Raw genomic sequence first — 20,311 nt, forward strand, 5'->3', positions numbered from 1 at the left:
CAGTCTGCTCCACTGTCATAAGAACATAAGGAGAGCCCTGCTGGATCAGATTAAAGGTCTTATCAGTCTAGCATCCTGTTCTCACCCTGACCCACCAGACACCTATGAAAAGCCCACAAGCATAACATGAGCACCACAGCACTCCCCTCACCTGTGATCCCAGGCATTCCAATCTGAAATTCAGTTCTCCACATTACTGCAGCCATTTGCAAATTTCACTTCATTAAAAAAAAATCCTCATGAAAATTCATCAATATTATAGTGCAATTCTCTCCTAATAAACAGATTTTTACATGCATTTTGGACTAGCACACTCATTTTTTGTATGTTATGCTATCTTCTTTTTAATGCCCACTACCCCCCTACATAGAGGGAGGCGGGTGGCGCTGTGGGTTAAACCACAGAGCCTAGGACTTGCCGATCAGATGGTCAGTGGTTCGAATCCCCACGACGGGGTGAGCTCTTGTTGCTTGGTCCCTGCTCCTGCCAACCTAGCAGTTTGAAAGCACGTCAAAGTGCAAGTAGATAAACCGCTCCAGCGGGAAGGTAAACAGCGTTTCCGTGCACTGCTGTGGTTCGCCAGAAGCGGCTAGTGATGCTGGCCACATGACCCGGAAGCTGTACGCCGGCTCCACCGGCCAATAAAGCGAGATGAGCGCTGCAACCACAGAGTCGGTCACGACTGGACCTAATGGTCAGGGGTCCCTTTACCTTTATCTTTTATCCCCTACATACGCATTTTCTGGGGGAATGTTTGGCTGGAAGGTTGTACCACAAAATTCAGGTGAGTGCAGATTTTGAAGGATGGCTGTACTTCAGTTATCATATTAGCTTTGAAAGTACAAATTTGATATATTTGGCTACAAATATGAACTGAATTGCATTTCTCCTCCACTGTTTTCATTACGCAGCCAACATGGCCAGCTGCCACTGAGAGACTTGCCCTGTATGAATTTGTTTAATCTTCATTTAAAGTCATTCACATTGGAGGTTGACTGGCTTCACGCCATCAGAAAGGTCTTTCTCATGTTCAACTGAAATCCCTTTCTTATAATTTGAACCTGTTGGATTGGGTTCTATTCTCTGGAACAACAGAAAACAAAATTTCTCCATCATCTAAACTCAATAGACAAGTCACTGCTCTCCAAGCCTCCTTCAGTCTGTAAGGTGAGGGTAATGATACTTTGCATCATGGCATAAGACAACTTAAAGTACAGTCTTATGCATGTCTATTCAGAATTAAGCCCCAATGAGTTGAATTGGACTTAGTGTATATAGGATTGCAGCCTGAGTATGAATTTGTGGCAGCGATGATTTGAACTTCTTAATTGGCTTGCAGGCAGCTAAGGCAGCTATTATACTACAACACTGGAGCATGCTGTATGGAATGACTTAAACTGCCCTTTTATAAATTATATAAACATGCTCCTGCCCAAGTTCAGTGCAAATTTCTCCTCATATGCACATATTTAATGCAATTTTACCTATTTTCACATGCAATTCCCCTCAACAGAATTCATTTTTTAAAAGTTATTTTTCACCAATATATGCATTTATGCATACTATCTCCCAGGATATGCACATTAATCAGTCAGGGAATGGCAACACAGAATTTGGAGAAGTGAAGATTTCAGAGGACATCTGTGTTCTGGTTCGCATATTATTTTGGGAAGTGCAAATTTAGGTACGTTGCCTTCAAGTCCAAACTGAGTCCACTTTCTCTCCTATCCTTAGGTCCAACTACCTCAGGGCACTGATGGGCAGTGGTTTTCCAGAGTTTCAGACAAAAGTCTTTCCAAGCCCTACCTGGAGATGTTGGAACTTGGAGTTCTACAGTATCTGGAGTAGCCCAAGCCAGCTAACAAGGAGGGGGTTGTGGAAGAAAGATGATGGCTTTCCAATGGCTATACAGGAGTTTCATAGCTCAGCTGAGTTTTGTTCTGTGGACAGTGTCACTCAGTTTTTGAGGGCTCCTGGAGAAGATATCCTCCACGCACCACGTTCTCAGTGAGTCTACCTCCATAATGCAGCAGGTTCAGGAACCTTTTGTCAGGAGGCCCTTGCTGAGCTATGGACCATCCAAAAATGCCCACCACCATCCCTGATCATAACATTCAACCAGCTCTCATGGAGGATCACACAAGTTACCTGTGGTGCTTTCAGATACACATCACCCCATTAAGAAATGGGGAAGTAACGAAACCCAGCTTTGAAGTGTTTCTGCAATGCGACAAGTATTGCAAATATTTTGTGTGCCACAGAGACATCTTAGAGGCAACAAAGCCTCTTCCACTTGGAGTGAATGAAGTAGCCAGCCTCAAATTTCCTATTGAGAAGAGAACAAAAAAATATATATCTGGTAAATAGGCAGTTTAAAAAGTGACAAAGGACCAAGTATTCTTGTTTTGGAATGAAATGTAGGTTGTAAGACATTAATTATTCTATAACAAGACAATTAAAAGACTTTGTATTCTGCAATTTTTGTATTGTAGCCAGGCACAGGGAATTAACTGTGCATTGCTCCCTAATGACAATCCAGCATCCCGGCTTTTTCCTAGCTTTCTTCATAAGAACATAAGGAGTGCCTGCTGGATCAGGTTGGTGGCTCATCTAGTTCAGCATCTTGTTCTCACAGTGGCCAACCAAATGCCCCAGTGGGAAGTCAGCAAGCATGAACTGAGCGCAACAGCAATCTTCCCACTTGTAGGTTGCAGCAACTGGTATTCAGAGCTTTACTGCCTTCTACAGTGGAGGTAGAACATAGCCACTTAATAAATGGGACTAATCTAAATCCCATTGGTTTCCATGAGAACTATGTTCAACTATGTTTGGAGTCAAGACACAGAGATGCTTAATGGACCAGGCTGGGCACCCATGAACTTTCAGCCTAAATGATTATGATGGTTACAATGTAAAGAAGGAAACAGCCTAGGGTAACAGGGAGAATAATGCAAATACATACATCTGTTTGGAGCTGGAGCAGATTCCTGGCACTGAGGCTGATGTTGTGGACCAGGACCCCACTACATGTGAGTCTTGCAGGTTCTAGGTCACTGAACTGGATCTCAGAACACCAGAGTCTGTATAAGTAGAGCTGGGATCCTCCTGGACGCTTTCCCTTGTGCCCGAGGAATCAAGAGCTTCACCCATCCTTTAGGGCAGGGAGCACACCAAGTGAGAGGCCATGGATCAAAGAAGTGCCTGCTCTTCATGCTACCCTTTAAGGTAAGTAGTTCTCCAACAAAGCAGGTGGAGCCTAGGAGAGGTGAACAGGGAGGCAGAGGCTCAAAAGGCTTCAATTCACCTCGAGCTCTTGTTGGAGCAAGCTGCTTACTTGGAGCTCTCCTTGGTGCTGGGACAACCAATATGCCTTGCCCCACTGTGCCCTATGGACTCTTCATTGGGACCAAACAGGAAAACTATGCAGACTGAGAGGTTTAGAAAGTGGTTTTTGAAGAGGAACTTGATGCTGTGGTCCTACACAGGTGTCCCAGGAGGGATTTCCTGACTTGGGAGGCAGTGTTAGAGAATGTGTGGGACCATTTAAGGGAGGTAAGATACTTGCAGGGAGTCCAGGGGTGGGTGGGTATAGAGTTGCTGGAAGATAGTGGGAAATACGGTTAAAGTGGAATGAAGTAGATGGTATTTGATATCCCCTTCAGCTCTGATTTCAAGGCACTGATAATTTACTAAGCATTTCTAGTCATCCAAGCACCAGTTATATCAAAACTGGAAAATCTCAGGGCAAAGGTTTTGGGAGACATCCCCCACCTCTCCCATTTCCCACCAATATGGAATCAGGATCTCAATCCACCCAAGCAGTAGAAGATCTGTCAAGGACTTGGAAAACTTTGGCCTTAAGAAACCTAGTTCTTTCCACTGGGGGAAAGTGAAATCTGAAAAGGGAAGCTGTGGTGCTTGAAAACCCACACAGACCATTTATTGAAAAATGTGTGTGCCCTCCAATGCCACAGCTGTTATTCCTGTCAGAGTCATGAAAGAGACGGGACAATTTAATCCAACCAAAATCTTTAAATATTTGTGTACACACAACATATAAAGAAACAGCTTTGGGGCAATTCCTCTAGAGTCAATGAAATTATATAAAATGTCTTAAAGCCACTGAAAGGAAATTCTTTTGTTGACGTGGATAGATTTTGGTTAAAGCCATAAAAAAGAACCAAAAAGAGCATGTTTGTGGAATCAAAGCCTTCTTTTTCTCCCACCATTCTTTTGTGTTTATCATTTCTGAAATGAATGCAACTCCCCAAATTGTCTCAAGCGCCCCCAAAAGATTCACAAAGTCTATAAAAAGACTCCAGTTGATTAGAGTGGACTGTATGGTTGGTTATTTCATGGATGAAGACTACAGAGAAAGTCTTGGGCAGAGACTGAAACCAGAAAGGGGAGAGACCCCATCTTAACATTTCAATGCAAACTGGAAACTGAGTCCCTAAGTTAAATGGAGGAAAGAATGGTTTGGCAGCATTGCAGGGTGGAAAAAAAAGCCCGCTATTGTCCTGTTCAAAACAAGCCACTCAGCCAAGGTCAAGGTGCTTATAGAGATAAGGAAGAAAGGGAAAGGGAAGTAAGTTGAATGAGGAATAGGAAAGGAGAAATAGACAGAAGCAAAGAAAGGATTTGAAAGGGTTCTATGTTTTGAGGGAGCCAATACTCCAGTTCTACTTGGGATGTGGGTATGGGTAGCCATGTGTCCTATTTTACAGAGGATGATCCTCTATTTTAAGAGCTGCCAAGTACAGTCCTCTGTTTGAGTGGTCTTGTACCAGCTGGGTTTAAAGATATTGAATTATAAGAAGAGAGAGCAGCAGGGACATTATTTACTCCTATCCACAGTTTGTAGGGATGAACTGAGTAGTTGACTTCCATCCCATTTCACTGGTACCTAATCATAGGTCTGTTAGGTCTTTTTGAAAGAACACGCAAAAGTCTGTGTACACATTTTGTACACAGTCATTATGTAAAATACACATTCCCCCCAATATATTATTCTGCTATGTGTGCATTTGTAGGCATTTTAAAAGGTAGGTAAAGGTAAAGGTACCCCTGCCCGTACGGGCCAGTCTTGACAGACTCTGGGGTTGTGTGCCCATCTCACTTAAGAGGCCAGGGGCCAGCGCTGTCCGGAGACACTTCCGGGTCACGTGGCCAGCGTGACATCGCTGCTCTGGCGAGCCAGAGCTGCACACGGAAACGCCGTTTACCTTCCCGCTAGAAAGCGGTCCCTATTTATCTACTTGCACCCGGAGGTGCTTTCGAACTGCTAGGTTGGCAGGCGCTGGGACCGAGCAGCGGGAGCGCACCCCGCCGCAGGGATTCGAACCGCCGACCTTTCAATCGGCAAGTCCTAGGCGCTGAGGCTTTAACCCACAGCGCCACCTGCGTCCCTTTTAAAAGGTAAGAGATGTATTTTTGCATACATACATGTTTCCTCATTGCAAAACCCAGGATGATGAGTGCAATTTGATAGGGAGTTGCATCCTGCAAGCAGCTTCAGGAATGTTGGGCCAGGTGGTCTGCTGTGTGAGATCAAATGATTTTTTCCTCCATCCCTATTAGAAGCACCCAGGCTGAACATGGCTTACCTGGTCACGGTCTTCCCCACTATGGCAAGATGTATTACGTTTCTATGTAAGTTATAGTAATATTTCTAAATCTACCTCAATACACATAAATTAGGACATGCAAATATTATGCAAACCTGTGTCCTCTTCTGACCTTTCTTGGGGTGATGCAGTGGTGGGCCACCCTAATCAGCAATCCTGCCCCCTCCCTCTAATCCTTCATTATTCCATGAATTTGCTCTGAATTCTGCTTTCTTTGAATTCTGGCTGCCCTCTATAGATGTAAAAAAAAAAACAATTGTCTCTTTCTTCAGGTTGTGTTTTCTACAGATCAGCTACACTTGTTGTGAGACATTGGTGTTATATGCACTAGAGGGTTGGGAAGAAAAGAGGGGTGGGTGGGAGAGAGGGGGTGAGTGGTAAAGCTTATGTTCTTTTACTCAGCGTATGTGTGGGGTTTTTGTGTCAGCATCCTTTGGGTAGGTTCCCTTTCTAGTCACTTGGTATGTATCCTTGGTGGTGAGAGAGGTTGGTGTGGTTTAGGGTGTGCTTGATTGTCTTTGGTTGGCTGCAGTGAGATTTGTTTGTTTGTTTTGGGGGCATATTGTTTGGTTAAGTTAGCCATATTGGATTGTATGCTGTCAGTGGTTTCAGTTTGTTGTCTTGTTGGGCTGTGTATGTGATAAAGGGGAGCCATAAAAAGCAATCTTGGTTTGATTGTACATGCACTTGCATCCAGATTTGTTTGCTCAAACCAAGATTGCCTTTTATGATGGAGAAATTTCTAAAACAACAATGGGATATCAGCTCCGCCCAAGGCATGACGGATAACAGCAACAATTGGGGAAAAGAAAGACACAATATTTTACAAGGACAGGAAGATACACCATGGACAGAATAATTGCCATACACAGGAAGAACAAGGATATAGTTTGAGCTCCTCACTTGAAGTTTTTATAAATCATTTAATATGTCAGCACGGATAGAAGTTATTATTATTACAGTTGTTGTATAAGGGATTATTATTATGACTGGAAAGTAATTGAAACTAAGGTTTTTGGAATTTAGGGATAAAGAAAATCATCAAATCTAGTTCACGGGGGCCACTTTAACTAAATTATATAATTCGATATTTGAATTATTGGTATTAACAATTGTATTAGAAATTGGTATTGTTATAATGAGGCTATTATTGGACTGTAATTGAAAACTAATAAAACTTTTTATACAAGATTGCTTTTTATGGTGGGTGGGTGTTTTGAAATTGATGCACACATGTGCTTTTTTATGCAAAGGGGGAAGGAGAGCTCCAAAGGATAGTGAGACAAACCAAGTGCTAACCCCAAATGTTTCCTGCTAATGCAATCACTCTTAGACTTCAGAATGCTGTTCTGAACTTTTGGACCAGTTTATTTTCTTTTTTAATCAATCCTGGAGAGAAGGATGAAGATCGGAAATTAAGATAGGGCTGAAATTTGTTTTGGTTGCTCACATTTTAATGCAGTTTGACTTCCTGAAATAATACATGAACTAAAGCACAGCTGACCTTTGAAATTCATAGAATTTTGCAATAGAGTTCTCAAACCAATTAAAGTTTACAAAAATGCATAGTTCAGAGGAAGCTGTGCTAACACGTTATGTATTAAGGAAAATAACACCAAAAAAATGCAGTACATTGGGGAAACTGCGTGAAAAAAACTCATGTATTAGATAAACCTGCATATACAAATGTGTATAATGGATGGCATTTGCACTAAAATGCTGACATATTTTCTTGAGGACTTGCAGAATGTAGTGAACAATGGGGAAACTGAGGATCTCCACCCCTGCTCTAGAACCTTGGGTCTATGGAAACCATCCCTTGCAGAAATATAGAGAGACAGATACACTGGTCCATAATGGGTTTGTTGTTGGCATCTGTCTGTCTAGAGAGAATGGTTAACATTTTGGTATTTCCTTCATCATACTCCAAGGGAAAAGCTTAAACTTTTCCAAGTGAAACTCTCTATTTTAACAAGACCATTTGACCCTTTAGAAAAAATATGCTCAGTTGTCCATCATCCAAAGGCTGTATGGCAATGATTTGGAGCCTCATCATATCGCCCAGTCATTTTTAGCAGCTTTTGTTCTGCCAGTTGGTGGGACCCAAATAGCACCAGTCAAGAATCCCTTTAGCCAGCCAATTTTGCTGATGGGAACCAGGTTCAGGTTCCATGACAGTTTTTAAAAAGAAATGGTCCATTATCTCCCAATGACTATGATACTCATTGTTAGACCTGACACCTAGGCACTGCTGTTAATTATAAACTGCTCCATTGTGACTCTCAGCTCAAAAGACATAATGAAACCCTATGAGCCTTAGGTGTTCTCTAACTGGAGCAAAAACAAGTTCTGAAGCGTTCATCAAGAGGTGATGAACAAAGGCTCAGATACCGCACAGTGGTCTTGTTTCCTCTCTGGGAAAAGACTGGCTATGGAGGCGCACCGATAGCACCTTGCCATCAACTCGTCCACTCTTTGCTAGAAGGTCAAACATATAAACATGCATTTTAAACAACTTCTTTAAAAATTAATCAAATCTTTTCTGTCATTTGAAAATTTATTTCCCATCCTTTCTTTATGGGGCACCTGTTATGACAAAACCTTTGCAAATCCCAGATTTCGACCAGTCGTCCTCCAAACTTGGGCTCTCCAGATATTTCGTGTTATCAACTTCCATCATTCCTGGCCATTGGCTATGCTGGCTGGCGGGGTGTGTGTGTGTGTGTGTGTGTGTGTGTGTCAAATAGCCTCACACAGGGTGGCATATTACCAAGGTCTGCCCATGATCCAACAGTGTCCAGAGAGCACCAGGCTAGCAGTCTAAATGACTTAGTAGTAGGGTTCAGGTAGTTCCCCATACAGTGAGGCTGTTCAGATATAACAAGTTCAGTCCAGAAACAATGGTGTATCAGCCTAAGAATAAGATAGATACATGGTTAATCAGACCAAGAATGAGCCTTGAGCCTGCATGCTACCTTTTGCTTCTTTCCTTGCATACTCAGCTTTGCTGCTAATATCCTGACCTGGATTTCAAACTGGGAAACTGGCTAGAAATACTGCTTACAGACTAGGATACAAAAATAGGCTCAGGTGCATACCTCCATCGGTTTATCCCCACAACAAACCTGTGAGGCAGGTTTAGGCTGAGAGATATCCATGGTCCACTGGCTAACCCAGTGAGTTTCATGAGATTTCAAAGCTGGATCTCCCTGCCGCTAGTCTATGGATGGGGAAACCTGTGTCCATCCTGATTATGTTGGACTACAGCTACCATCATTCCTGACTCTGGGTCATGCTGGTTGGTGTTGATGGGAGCTGGAGTCCAACAACATCTGGAAGGCCACCAGTTCCCTGTCATCTACTTGAATATTCCAATCACTACTACACACCGTCTTTCATGGGATGACCTTTGAGTTCCTCTACCAAGCCACCAATGCCTATAGATTGTGATGCAGCCACCTTGTTGAAGCTAAGCTGATTTGGGTCTCTTCAGTGCCTGGAATGGAAATGGTCTGGGAACCCCATGAATGCTACATTGCTCCATGTTGGGGGAAATACAGCATGAAAATGCAGTAAATAAAGCTTTTGGTTTATTTCTCCAACTGTGGGCCTATGAGCTCCATTCCAGTGGTTGCAAAAAGGTTGCGGAACTAATGAGAACATCTGCAATTGGCTTGGCACTGGAGTTATTGTTTTTGAGGCCATTTTGAACAGAACTACATTGACATAACAAGCTAAAGAGGGCCTGGCTAAGGCTTTGTGATTTTCATAATATGGAGCTGGTGCAATCTACTAATTCCAACCCCCCTCCCAATTATCAATTAAACGGGACCTTCTTCACAGCCTGGCCTGTGATTTTGGTGGTGATTTTGACAATGTTGATGCTTATGTGGTCCAGCAAGACTCCTAACAATTTCCAATCAGTCTGTGGAAAAGTGTGAGAACTGCTGCCAAATTACGTGTTCCCTTTTTTTCTCACAGTCAACCATAGCCTTTTCTGCATGTCTTTTGTTGTTTAGCTTTCAACTTATGATGCCAAAACCAAAGTTCTCTTGCCATATCTTGTAGAAGATGGTGGGCACCAGGAATGGGCAATCTGTGGTCTTCTAAATATTGCTGGACTCCAGCTCCCATGAGTCTCAGCCAGCATGGCCAATGGCCAAGTGTTATGGGAACTGTAGTTTAACAACAACTGGAGGAAGACAGGTTCATCCTCCCTTCTACAGAACTATAACAGAAACATACATTTCTCTTAACCCACCATGAGCAAGTTTAAGTGGCACCCTTTGTTTCTGAAGTAGCTTTTTAAAAACACATGTATGAGAAAATTGCCTAGAATTTCAGTGGAAACACTCCAAATGCTTTTTATACCTTTGACAGAAGTAAATCCATTATTCAGCTTATGGGCCTCACTGTATACTAGGAAACCAATTCTAGAAGTTGGAATCCTTGACATTCAAGGAGAGAAACAAAAGCACAAATCAATGCTGGAGGAGTGGGACCAAAGTTAGCATTTCCTGTGGGATGTGTGCCTGGAGAAAATAATATGACATTTGCAACAGACTCAGAGGAACATTTATTTGTGATCTGCAAAGACGCAAACCTTACTGGGTTTAATAGGCAGATTATTAGGGAGACTTAGAATGCAATCCTATGCATGTCTAAATTATATTATTATTTATTGAATTTATCTGTCGCCCTATATGTGGAGGTCTTAGGGCGGTTCACAGAATAACATCAAAATATAAAACTGCAAACTACATAATCAAAATAAAAACAACAACCCAATAACCCCCCCCAAAAAAACCCATCACTACACAAAGCTTATACCCAAACCTCACTACACAAATGACTGATTCAGATATCCAAACAGCTGGAGTTTGCCCACTTCCTTAATTGTTTGTGTTTCACTGATTGACAGCAGCCTTTTGGGGCAGAAACCATGGAAGGAGAAAAATCTATTAGACAAACCAGGGAGCAGGAAAAATGGGACAAAACAGTCCCCGCCCCACTTTGTTTGGCTTCTGCTAATTAGCTGCAGCAGTTTCAGGTAGGAAGCATGGAGGGAGAAAGCATGGATTAGAAATGTTTCCATGGGAAATGATGGAAACCACCAGCTCGTTATGTGAACGCTTGCTTAACAAATGATTTCCTGGGAATGCATTGCATTCAGAAAGCGAAACTTGCATGTTCTAAGATAAAATTGCACTTCTGATTGGCTTATTAGGTAGAAATTCTTGGTCACTCATTGGACAGCGGAAGTGGTCTGATGAGAGGGAGAATTTTGTTCTATTCAATTCTGGTTGGTTGAAGGATAGGCTAGCTAGAATATTAAATGGGCCTTTTTACTACTGGAGGAGAGAAGCGAAGACAAGGATGAAGAAGAGGAACACACAGAGAGAGTTTGGCTAAAGATCTGAGGGAGAAGGCCAAAGGTGGAGCCCAGTTGCAGAGTGTAGGCCAACACCCCAAGGTGGGCAGGGCACAGAGGGAGCCCACTGCAGCTCACCTCGCAAAGTGGCATGGGGGCATACTCATGAGCAAGGAGAAGGGTGGGGAAGCTGTCGCTGATTCTCTTCCTGCTCTTCACCCTCGGGTCAGACCCGCCCCAGGAATGGAGCTGTGGCCAGGCATGAGTGCCGCAGCTTAGGAGAGTGGGCGGCAGCATTACTGAGCACTTTCCTTTCTTTGCAAAGATATGAAAAAAAATTTTTTGGGGGAAACCACTCATATCCTGAAGATTAAATCAATTTTGGGGGGTGTTTTCACCTCACACCCCCAAATCCAAGAAAAATTCTGGGCCTAATTCTTAAACCCAGGACTCCCTTAATTGCTTACTGCAGCAGGGAGTGATAATCTACCAACATTACCTATGATAGCCCATGCCAGCAAATCTACTTCTTTGGTCAATAACAATGTGGTGAATGCCCAAACTGGAGTAGCCCCCGAATTCATGGATTCCACACTCTACCAGCTTCATCTGGTACACAGGCTGAGACCCTACCTGCCTGCGGACTGTTTCGCCAGAGTGGTGCATGCTTTAGTTATCTCCCGCTTGGACTATGGCTACGTGCTCTATGTGGGTCTACCTTTGAAGGTGACCCGGAAGCTACAACTAATCCAGAATGCAGCAGCCAGACTGGAGACTGGGAGCATCTGCAGAGACCACATAACACCAGTCTTGAAAGACCTACATTGGCTCCCAGTACGTTTCTGAGTTCAAAGTGTTGGTGCTGACCTTTAGAGCCCTAAATGGCCTCAGCCCAGTATACCTGAAGGAGCGTCTCCAACCCCATCATTCTGCCCGGACACTGAGGTCCAGCACCAAAGGCCTTCTGGCAGTTCCATCACTGCAAGAAGTAAAGTTACAGGGAACCAGGCAGAGGGTTTTCTTGGTAGTGGCACCCGCCATGTGGAATGCCCTCCCATCATATGTCAAAGAGATAAACAACTATCTGATGTTTAGAAGACATCTGAAGGCAGCCTTGTTTAGGGAAGTTTTTAATGACTGATGTTTTCATGTATTTTTAATCTTTTGATAGATCCTGAAGCTGAGGCTCCAATACTTTGGCCACCTCATGAGAAGAGACGACTCCATGGAAAAGACCCTGATGTTGGGAAAGATTGAGGGCACAAGTAGAAGGGGACGACAGAGGATGAGATGGTTGGACAGTGTTCTTGAAGCTACCAACATGAGTTTGACCAAACTGTGGGAGGCAGTGGAAGACAGGAGTGCCTGGTATGCTCTGGTCCATGAGGTCATGAAGAGTTGGACACAACTAAATGACTAAACAACAACAACAACAAAAACCCCCAAACCTTTTGATGGAAGCTGCCCTCAGTGGCTGGGGAAACCCAGCCAAATGGGTGGGGAATAAATTATTATTATTATTATTATTATTACATTACTCTCCTTAGATTGATCCCAAAATAAACAAGCACAATCGCCCAGGAATATTGTTCATAGATGTACTTCAGTTACCTACTCGTCAATCAATGCAAGGATGGAGGGCAAGATTCCAGTTTCCCTGATAGCATACTCTGGAGTCCCTCCCCTTCTGGTATCCCATAACACACTTCATGCAACTTACCAGTGTCAGTGGGTGATGCTGGGAAGCCTCCTGCCCCCGAGGTTTTGGATGCAAAACACTTTTTGGCTTAGCACACCTTGTCTTTTTAAAAATATCCCCTGAAGAAGAAGAAAATGTCAGGCACAACTCATCCAATGCATTTAATTTAATATTGCATTTCAGCTACTATGGAATGAACTGGAGTTCTCTTGCTCAGATTTTCACAGCTGCAAACGGGATTTATTGAAATATCATGAACCTCTGCACATCATCCTTGGTGTATTAACATGCTGCTGGAACACCAGGGCATACCTCGTTTCTCTGATCCTATCTACCTTCCACCCTTTACAGCAGACCAGAAACCCTGCTTTTTAAAGCGATGCATTTCTGAACTTTCTGATTTTTCTTTTCTTCTGCCACTCATTCCAGAGCAATGCTCAGTTGGGCTTTGCAAAATAAACTAAGAATCTAGGACTGACGGAATTTCCCTTCGTTTTTATTAAAACATCCAGCAAATTAACAAGGAAAAGTCGAAGGTATCTTGTAATGCACTGTAGTAATAGGCAAGTAAAAGGAAAACGGAGAAATCTCAAAACAGGCATTATTTAGAGTCAGCTCTACCCAAGGTGTGAGACAAAGTGAGAAATCTGTCCATATCTTGACACATTACCTTTCCACCTGTTCCTTCCTCCTTTTGCTCCATCGCTCAAGGGCTGAAAGGTACAAAATAGCTGTTCCTGTGCCCACTGCAAAAGGTCCATGTTTGCTTGCAATACTGCCACATTCTCCAGCAAGTCTAATTAATGTGATGGAAGCCATATGATGGAAAACTAATTAGTGACAAGACATATGGAAAACATATGACAGAAGGATATATGGAGGACATATGACAGAAGGGCACTCAAGGACATATTAGGAATGCCATAATTAATCAACAGTCCAATATTCTTGTTATGAATGCTCTTTTCCAGAATTGCCAAACGGCTACCTTTCATGTTAATTTCAGTCCTGGAATGCTCATGGGTTCCAGTTAGTAAGCGGGAGGTTCCCTCTGAAGCAGGCAACATTCGAGACAATGGATGGGGAACTCAAAGCACTGCTGTTCAGTCAAAGCTCTTGCCATCCCTGGCCATTGGCCATGCTGGTTGGGACAGATGGGAGCTGAAGGACAACAGCACTCAGAGGGGACCAGGTTCACCATCCTGTTCTGCGTTTCCTATGATTTGATCAAGTTTACAAAGTTAAGGAACATTTCCCAGAGATGAACAAAGGGGGGGGTTGTTTTCCACTAACCTGTACAACAATATATCTGCAAAAAATGAAATATTTTTTTATTTTTTTTACTGTTCCAAGGATAGAAAAGGACAACACAAAGATAACAGAACTTTCAGGTGGGTGTAGTTTAGTGGATCCTGGGTAATTTCCCTTCTGCCTTCAATCATGATTAAAAGTTTGAAATGGGGAAGAGCCCCTTACCATGTTTTAAGTCCAGTGCCAGTTACTGTGAACTGGCCACAAATATTTTAGACCCAATCAAAATGGGTTCTCCAGCGCCATCTTTAATAGGAGTATGAACTCCCAATGCTAAGTGATTTTGCAGTCCTTATATCTATATTCCTTTTGAAGGCATAAATGAGACAAAGCAATTTGCTCTTGGCAACAGATTTCAATGAAACATAAGAACAGTCTCTCACCACATTCTTAAAAAAAACACACCTGATGCCATTATAGAAAGGAGGAGGAAACTGGTCCTCCAGATGTTGTTGGACTCAGAGTCTACTCATTCATGGTTATTGGCCATGCTTGCTGGGGCTAATGGGAGTCCAATAAGAATATCTGGAGGGGCACAGATTCTCCAGCCCGTGATCAGAGGATGCACCCAGAGGGAAACCAATATGCCACCTGCTAGAAGCTACAGTGCAAAACCTGGAGTGCAGGAAGTGTCTCATAGGTGGTGAGCAAAATGTTCTTTTTCCTTCCTGGATGCTTCCATATCATGGAGGAAGACACCCTTGAAGAATGCACAACTCATGGTCATCTGATGCAGTTCTATGTCAGTCCCATTGACAGGAGAGTGGGCTGAGCCAATGAAATTGAGGCACTGGGTACAATTGAACTGCGTAAATGAGAAGTACTGGAATTCTCCCTTGAACTCAAGAATTCAGATGACATGGCTGAAACCAGTACATGCACCACTGAACCCTGCAGGGTACACCCACTCCTTGTGTAGACTTAGTCCGGTCTTTTTCCAACCTGCTTCCCTCTGGATGGTTTGGACCACAGTGACCATAATTCCTAACCTTTGGCTGTGCTGGAGGGGGCTGATGGGAGCTGTAGTTCAAAAGAGATGGCTGAGGAATGGTCTGGGACTGTCAGTTTCGTACAGCCGTGGCATAGAGCTAATCAGGTCAGATCATCACATTTTAGGGCTAAGCATGCAGTACAGCCCCCAAGGTTTTTCAGATTTATGATTCTGGTGAATTCAGATTCACCATGGCTGATTCACATCAAAAATGCCCTGCATGTAGAAAGCTAACAAAGCTGAGAGAAGTTTGCTTGCCCTTGGGTACCTTGTTTTCTACTGGAAATACAAAAAGGGTAAACACATTATCCCCTCTCAGTGCCTCATAACTGCATAAGATATTCACCAAATTGTCCTTAGAGTCCTATGGTTGTGAGAAATTAAAGGGGTGGGCAGGGAAGCAAGCAAAATATATGCTCACAAAACAGAACCTGATGCAGTAATGCAAGACACCAAAGCTCCTAAGCAAATTCCAGGCTGCAGCCACAACCGAAGAAGTCAATTATGTGACCAAGGTGCTTTCTTGAATGTGCAGCTTTTAAGCTGGCCAGAGTCTAAGAAATTGGGTCCATTTCTTGGTGGGACTGGGTTGCAGTTGGGCTGCCTAGCCACCCACCTTGGTGTGGGGGCAGGCCGGCATCCTGCGTTACGCTGGGAGAGACCCTGGCCACGTCAGGTTGTTAGGGGGCCAATCAGGCCGCTTGGGGGTGTAGACCCATTAAAAAACTAAGTTAGATCCATTAACTTAAATGGGCATACACTGAGTAGAGCTTAGTTGGCTATGACTGCCTGTCTCCAAACATCAGCCCAAACTGTCCGTGTCTATTGTTTGCCTATGCGCAGGATAACATCACCTTCAGTCAGGTGGGGAGGAAAGTTCTGTCCTTTTCCTCTGGAAGCATCATTCACTTGTAGTTTCTATGGCAACACACCAGTTCTTGGCCAACTCTTTAGTCATGCAGAGAGATGCTTTACAGACGGGGCTAGGGGCATTAACTTCAAAAGGTTTGACCACTTTGCCCACCCCTTCTACTACAGAATCCCATCCTAAAGAATCCCATCCATAGGTGTGGAGGGGACCCAAAGGTGATGTCCAGACATCACCACCCCATTCCATAAACAGCCTGCAACTTTGTAGCCCATCCACAAAGTTGATTTGTCTTTGTGGTGTGGTGCATGCCAGGGAAGAGAGACTTCATTGACTTAAAAAAAGATTCACAAAACACACCTTACCTGTTGTTTCTCAATTTGACCGTGGACAGCAAAACATTCTTGAAGGTTTATAGCCTTTTCACCATGCTCGCTGTTTTGTGCAAGACCCAGGGAAAGCTAGGAGGTTGTACAGTTATCTCCCTTGGTGTAATTCTAAACCATACAACCTACTACCTCAACCCGGATACATGCAAGAAGTCAAATATGTTGGGAGGGTCAAAATCCCTGCCCCAATAATGTCCCAGCACGTACTTGCCAGGGTAGGTCAATAACGTGAGTGACCAGCACAGCAGCAGAAGTTGGGAACGTGCTGGATAAATGAAATAAACAAGTTCACAGCGGGAGCACCACCACCTACCAGATCAACAGAGAGCAAGCAGGAAATATGGCACCAGAAGAGACAACCAAGATGAAAAAGACCAGTAAAAGAAGTTGGCAATCCCACATAGGAAGAGGTGATCACACACATAAGCACAAGCTAGGATCAAACTGATTGTGCATTAGTTTGGCAAAAAAAGGGGGATGAATTAGAAGTTGCAGCATCAGAAGCAACAACAAAAATCCTGTGTGGGATGCTGTGGCACAAAAAGGTCAACATCATTCTTAGCCAAGAATGGAGTGGGTGGGGAGCATACACCTTATTTAAAAGAACTACAGTACATCTGGCCAGCACATTTCAAGGAGGGTATTGATAGACTGCAAATGTTTTGGTGAAGAAAAGCAAGCATGTTGTAGCATCGTGTGGCCCAGCCACATCACAGTATCACCCTCCAATCAGAATTAGCTAATGGCCTTTAGCTCAGACACCACCCAGGGATGTGATGATGATGATGCAGGTGGATCTGATCCTCCCACAGAATGGATCTTGCAGCTCATCTGGAACTCCCTGATAGAAGATAGGGCTTTCAGTGCTGATCAACTGATGGCCATGGGGAAGTCAGCAGCAGCTAGTCTTCAAACCACTTGCAAACAGACTTCAAAGGGGATGGCTCTCAGCACCCATCAGATGAATACAAACTGCCTACCAGTGGACTTCAAAGGGGATGACTGTTGGCACCCAGTGCTGACAGACAGTCTTCAAGCAGACTCAGCAAGCCCCTTTCAAGTTGTCACCTGGCATCAGATGATTGGCAGGTGGGCAGTTACACCAACCTGTCAAAATTGGCCCACAGCAGGTGGGACAAAGGAAGGATCCAGCTAACCAGTCAAATCCAGTTCTTTGTTATTTACCATTTAGCTTCATTTCCCCCCATGGCCAAAGTATAGCCTTTCCAAACATGAGCACCCATGTTTGTGCCCTGTACCCCAACCACATCCTCAACTCATTAGGGTGCTGATTCCATTTGAACCTCCTGGGCTGGGTTGATCCTGACTTCCTCCCACCATATGGGGTCTACTCACCGATAAGCAGTCCCCAGGTGGATGGGAGCACATTTAAAGGACACCTGAATGCTTTCAGAGAGTTAATTTGAGGGGGGGGGGGACAAGAAGCCCTGCTTCCTCTAATGTCCTTTTTCCTATTGGCAGTATTTCCTTGTTGATTTTAGTCAATTATGTCTTTACCGAATTAGTGCAATTATAGATAATTATGCAATTAGGGTGAATATGTGCAGTCATGTAATAACAATGTGGCATTACAATATGTAGTAATGTCATGAAGCATTAGTGAGTAAATATACCACAATGGTGAAAGTATGGCATATAAAAGTAGCAACCAAAAGCTGCAATTAAGTTTATCTGTTTGGCATGCTTTACTTTTGTTTTCTCTCTTTCTTTCAACATACAAATCCAAATTCCCATAAATTATTGTTTCAAAAAGATATGGGACCAAAGAATCTAACATGCAATCCTATACCCACATTGTATTGGGGGTGGGGGGCTCAGACGACAATTGGACACCCTAACTCTAACCCTATACAGTCAAACCTCGGAACTCAAACAGCTCCGTTGCCGAATATTTCAGTTCCCGAACACTGAAAACCCGGAAGTAAGTGTTCCTCAGAACTCGAACGTCTGGTGCGACTTCTGCTTGAGTGCAAGAAGCTCTTGCAACCAATCGGAAGCCGTGCATCAGAAGTCAAACATTTCAGAAGTCAAACGATCTTCTGGGATGGAATACATTTGAGTTCCAAGGTTTGACTGTATCTTTCCAGCCCTGTGTTGAGCACAGAATTATACATGGGCAAATCCCAAATTTCAGGTTTTTAATTTTATTTTTCCCTTTTCCAAGTCTTAGGTTCACTTCTCCAAATTTCTTTTGTTGGGTTCTCATAAAATTTACCAGCATTTTCCTGGGGATTTCTTTCTTTCTTTCTTTCTTTCTTTCTTTCTTTCTTTCTTTCTTTCTTTCTTTCTTTCTTTCTTTCTCTCTCTCTCTCTCTCTCTCTCTCTCTCTCTCTCTCTTTCTCTCTTTCTCTCTTTCTCTCTCTTTTTTCTTTTTTGCTAATATTGGATGACTATTCTCTGCTGCTGAATATCAGTTGCTAGAAACCACAGTAGGGCAGGTTGCTTGGGTCTTGCTTGTGGATTTCCCACAGGCATCTGATTGGAAACTGAGAATATGATGCTGCACTAGATGGGCCACAGACTTGATCCAGTAGGCTCTTCTTACATTCTTATTTTCTTAACATGCAACTTTTAAATGCAATTTTGACAAATACACATTTTTGCAAGCAATTTTACCTAATAGGGTTGCTTTTTTCTATACCTTTTTTTTTACCAACATGTGCATTTTTACTCTAGTAAATGCATTTTTGTACACATTACTTAGCTGGAGATCTGTATTGCAAAATTCAGAGAAGTGTGAATTTTGAATGACTGCTGCTGTTTGGTTAACCAGGGTTTCCCAAACTTGGGTCTCTAGCTGTTTTGTTTTTTGTTTTTTGGACTACAACTCCCATCATCTCTAGCTAGCAGGTCAGGGATTATGGGAATTATAATCCAAAAACAGCTAGAGACCCAGGTTTGGGAAGTCCTGGGTTAGACCTGGGTTGTTTCAGGAAGTGCAAATTCAGCAAGCTCAACCTCTAAATATTGTGCTGAACTGAATTTCTCCCACATCCCTACATACAACTCACCAGGTGAAAACTTTTGTGATGGGAAAGAGGGAGAAAGGGTTCTCTGCACACACAGAGAGAACACTTTGCGCAGAACACCCCAAGACTAGAACATATGGAGGAGCTTAGACGCTTTGCTAACACTTCACTGCTCAAAACTTTAACAGGTCCCTTACCTTTAGACTTCAGAGGCAAACCCTCAATCCAACTTCACTCCAACAACTAGAGAGGCTGGGGCACCCCACAAACTTAAGCAAGGGGGTGGGGAGAACACAAGCTGTAATGTATGACGGCTGCTGTCACCACCATCTTTCCCACCCTCTTTGATATACGTCTGGGCTGGACTGCTCTAGCACTCTTCACTTCCTAACAGCAGGGAGCAGTGTCCTGCAGACACAAGTGCAGTGCTCATTCTCAGGTAAGCTTACCTGCTGAGAATAGCCAGGCACTCCACACCAACCATGGCCAAACACTCATGCACACTCTCACCTTACAAAATCACAGCCTGGATACATATAGCAGACCAAGCAAACACTGTTCATACCCAGTCTTTCACTGCAGTGCTCAAGGAGGAAGAGCACTCACAGCCACAACCATGCAGGAGGAATCTGAAGCAGTGCTCCTTCTGTTTGGCTCAGCTGTGCCTCTGTGTCTGGGGCCCTGACCCCAACTTTCCTAGAGTGTGGTTGCATGCCGGATTCAAATCAATCCCATGTGTAACACAGAAGTAGCTCTACCTGGCTAGGGCTTCTTCTGCAGCCTTTGTAGGTTTCATAAAATCATGGTCAACAATGACCAAAATTCACAGAACACATGAAAAGCTTGGCTTCATCCAGCTGACAGTGGATTCAGGTTATGTGTGGCCCACTTGCTGCTTACATGTGTGTGGCTGAAGCAGTGCTCCAGGATGGCAAAAGAGGGAGCAAAAGTGGTGTGAGTCTTGGGAGCAGGGGGCCATGAGTTTTCTGGGGAAAGGGTCATAGCTTAGTGCTAAACCACATGTTTTGCATGCCTTTGGTCTTAGATTTGCTTCTCACTATTTCC

At 43.5% G+C, this 20,311-nt stretch overlaps 1 long non-coding RNA gene across 2 annotated transcripts; it reads right to left on the minus strand.

Annotated features, from left to right (window-relative positions):
* Positions 1–707: 707 nt before the first annotated feature.
* On the minus strand, positions 708–16,314 carry LOC309357724. Of its 2 annotated transcripts, none has more exons than XR_014163199.1 (4): positions 16,233–16,314; positions 13,368–13,493; positions 12,719–12,816; positions 708–2,326 (listed from the first exon to the last, which is right to left on the minus strand). It is a non-coding gene; the product is annotated as an uncharacterized lncRNA (long non-coding RNA). The 2 variants fall into 2 exon arrangements; XR_014163200.1 differs by lacking the exon at positions 708–2,326 and adding an exon at positions 6,836–8,540.
* Between the last annotated feature and the right edge of the window lie 3,997 nt (positions 16,315–20,311).

The sequence above is a fragment of the Podarcis melisellensis genome, assembly GCF_964234715.1.
Source record: "Podarcis melisellensis genome assembly, chromosome: 15".
In the NCBI taxonomy this organism is placed as follows: domain Eukaryota; kingdom Metazoa; phylum Chordata; class Lepidosauria; order Squamata; family Lacertidae; genus Podarcis; species Podarcis melisellensis.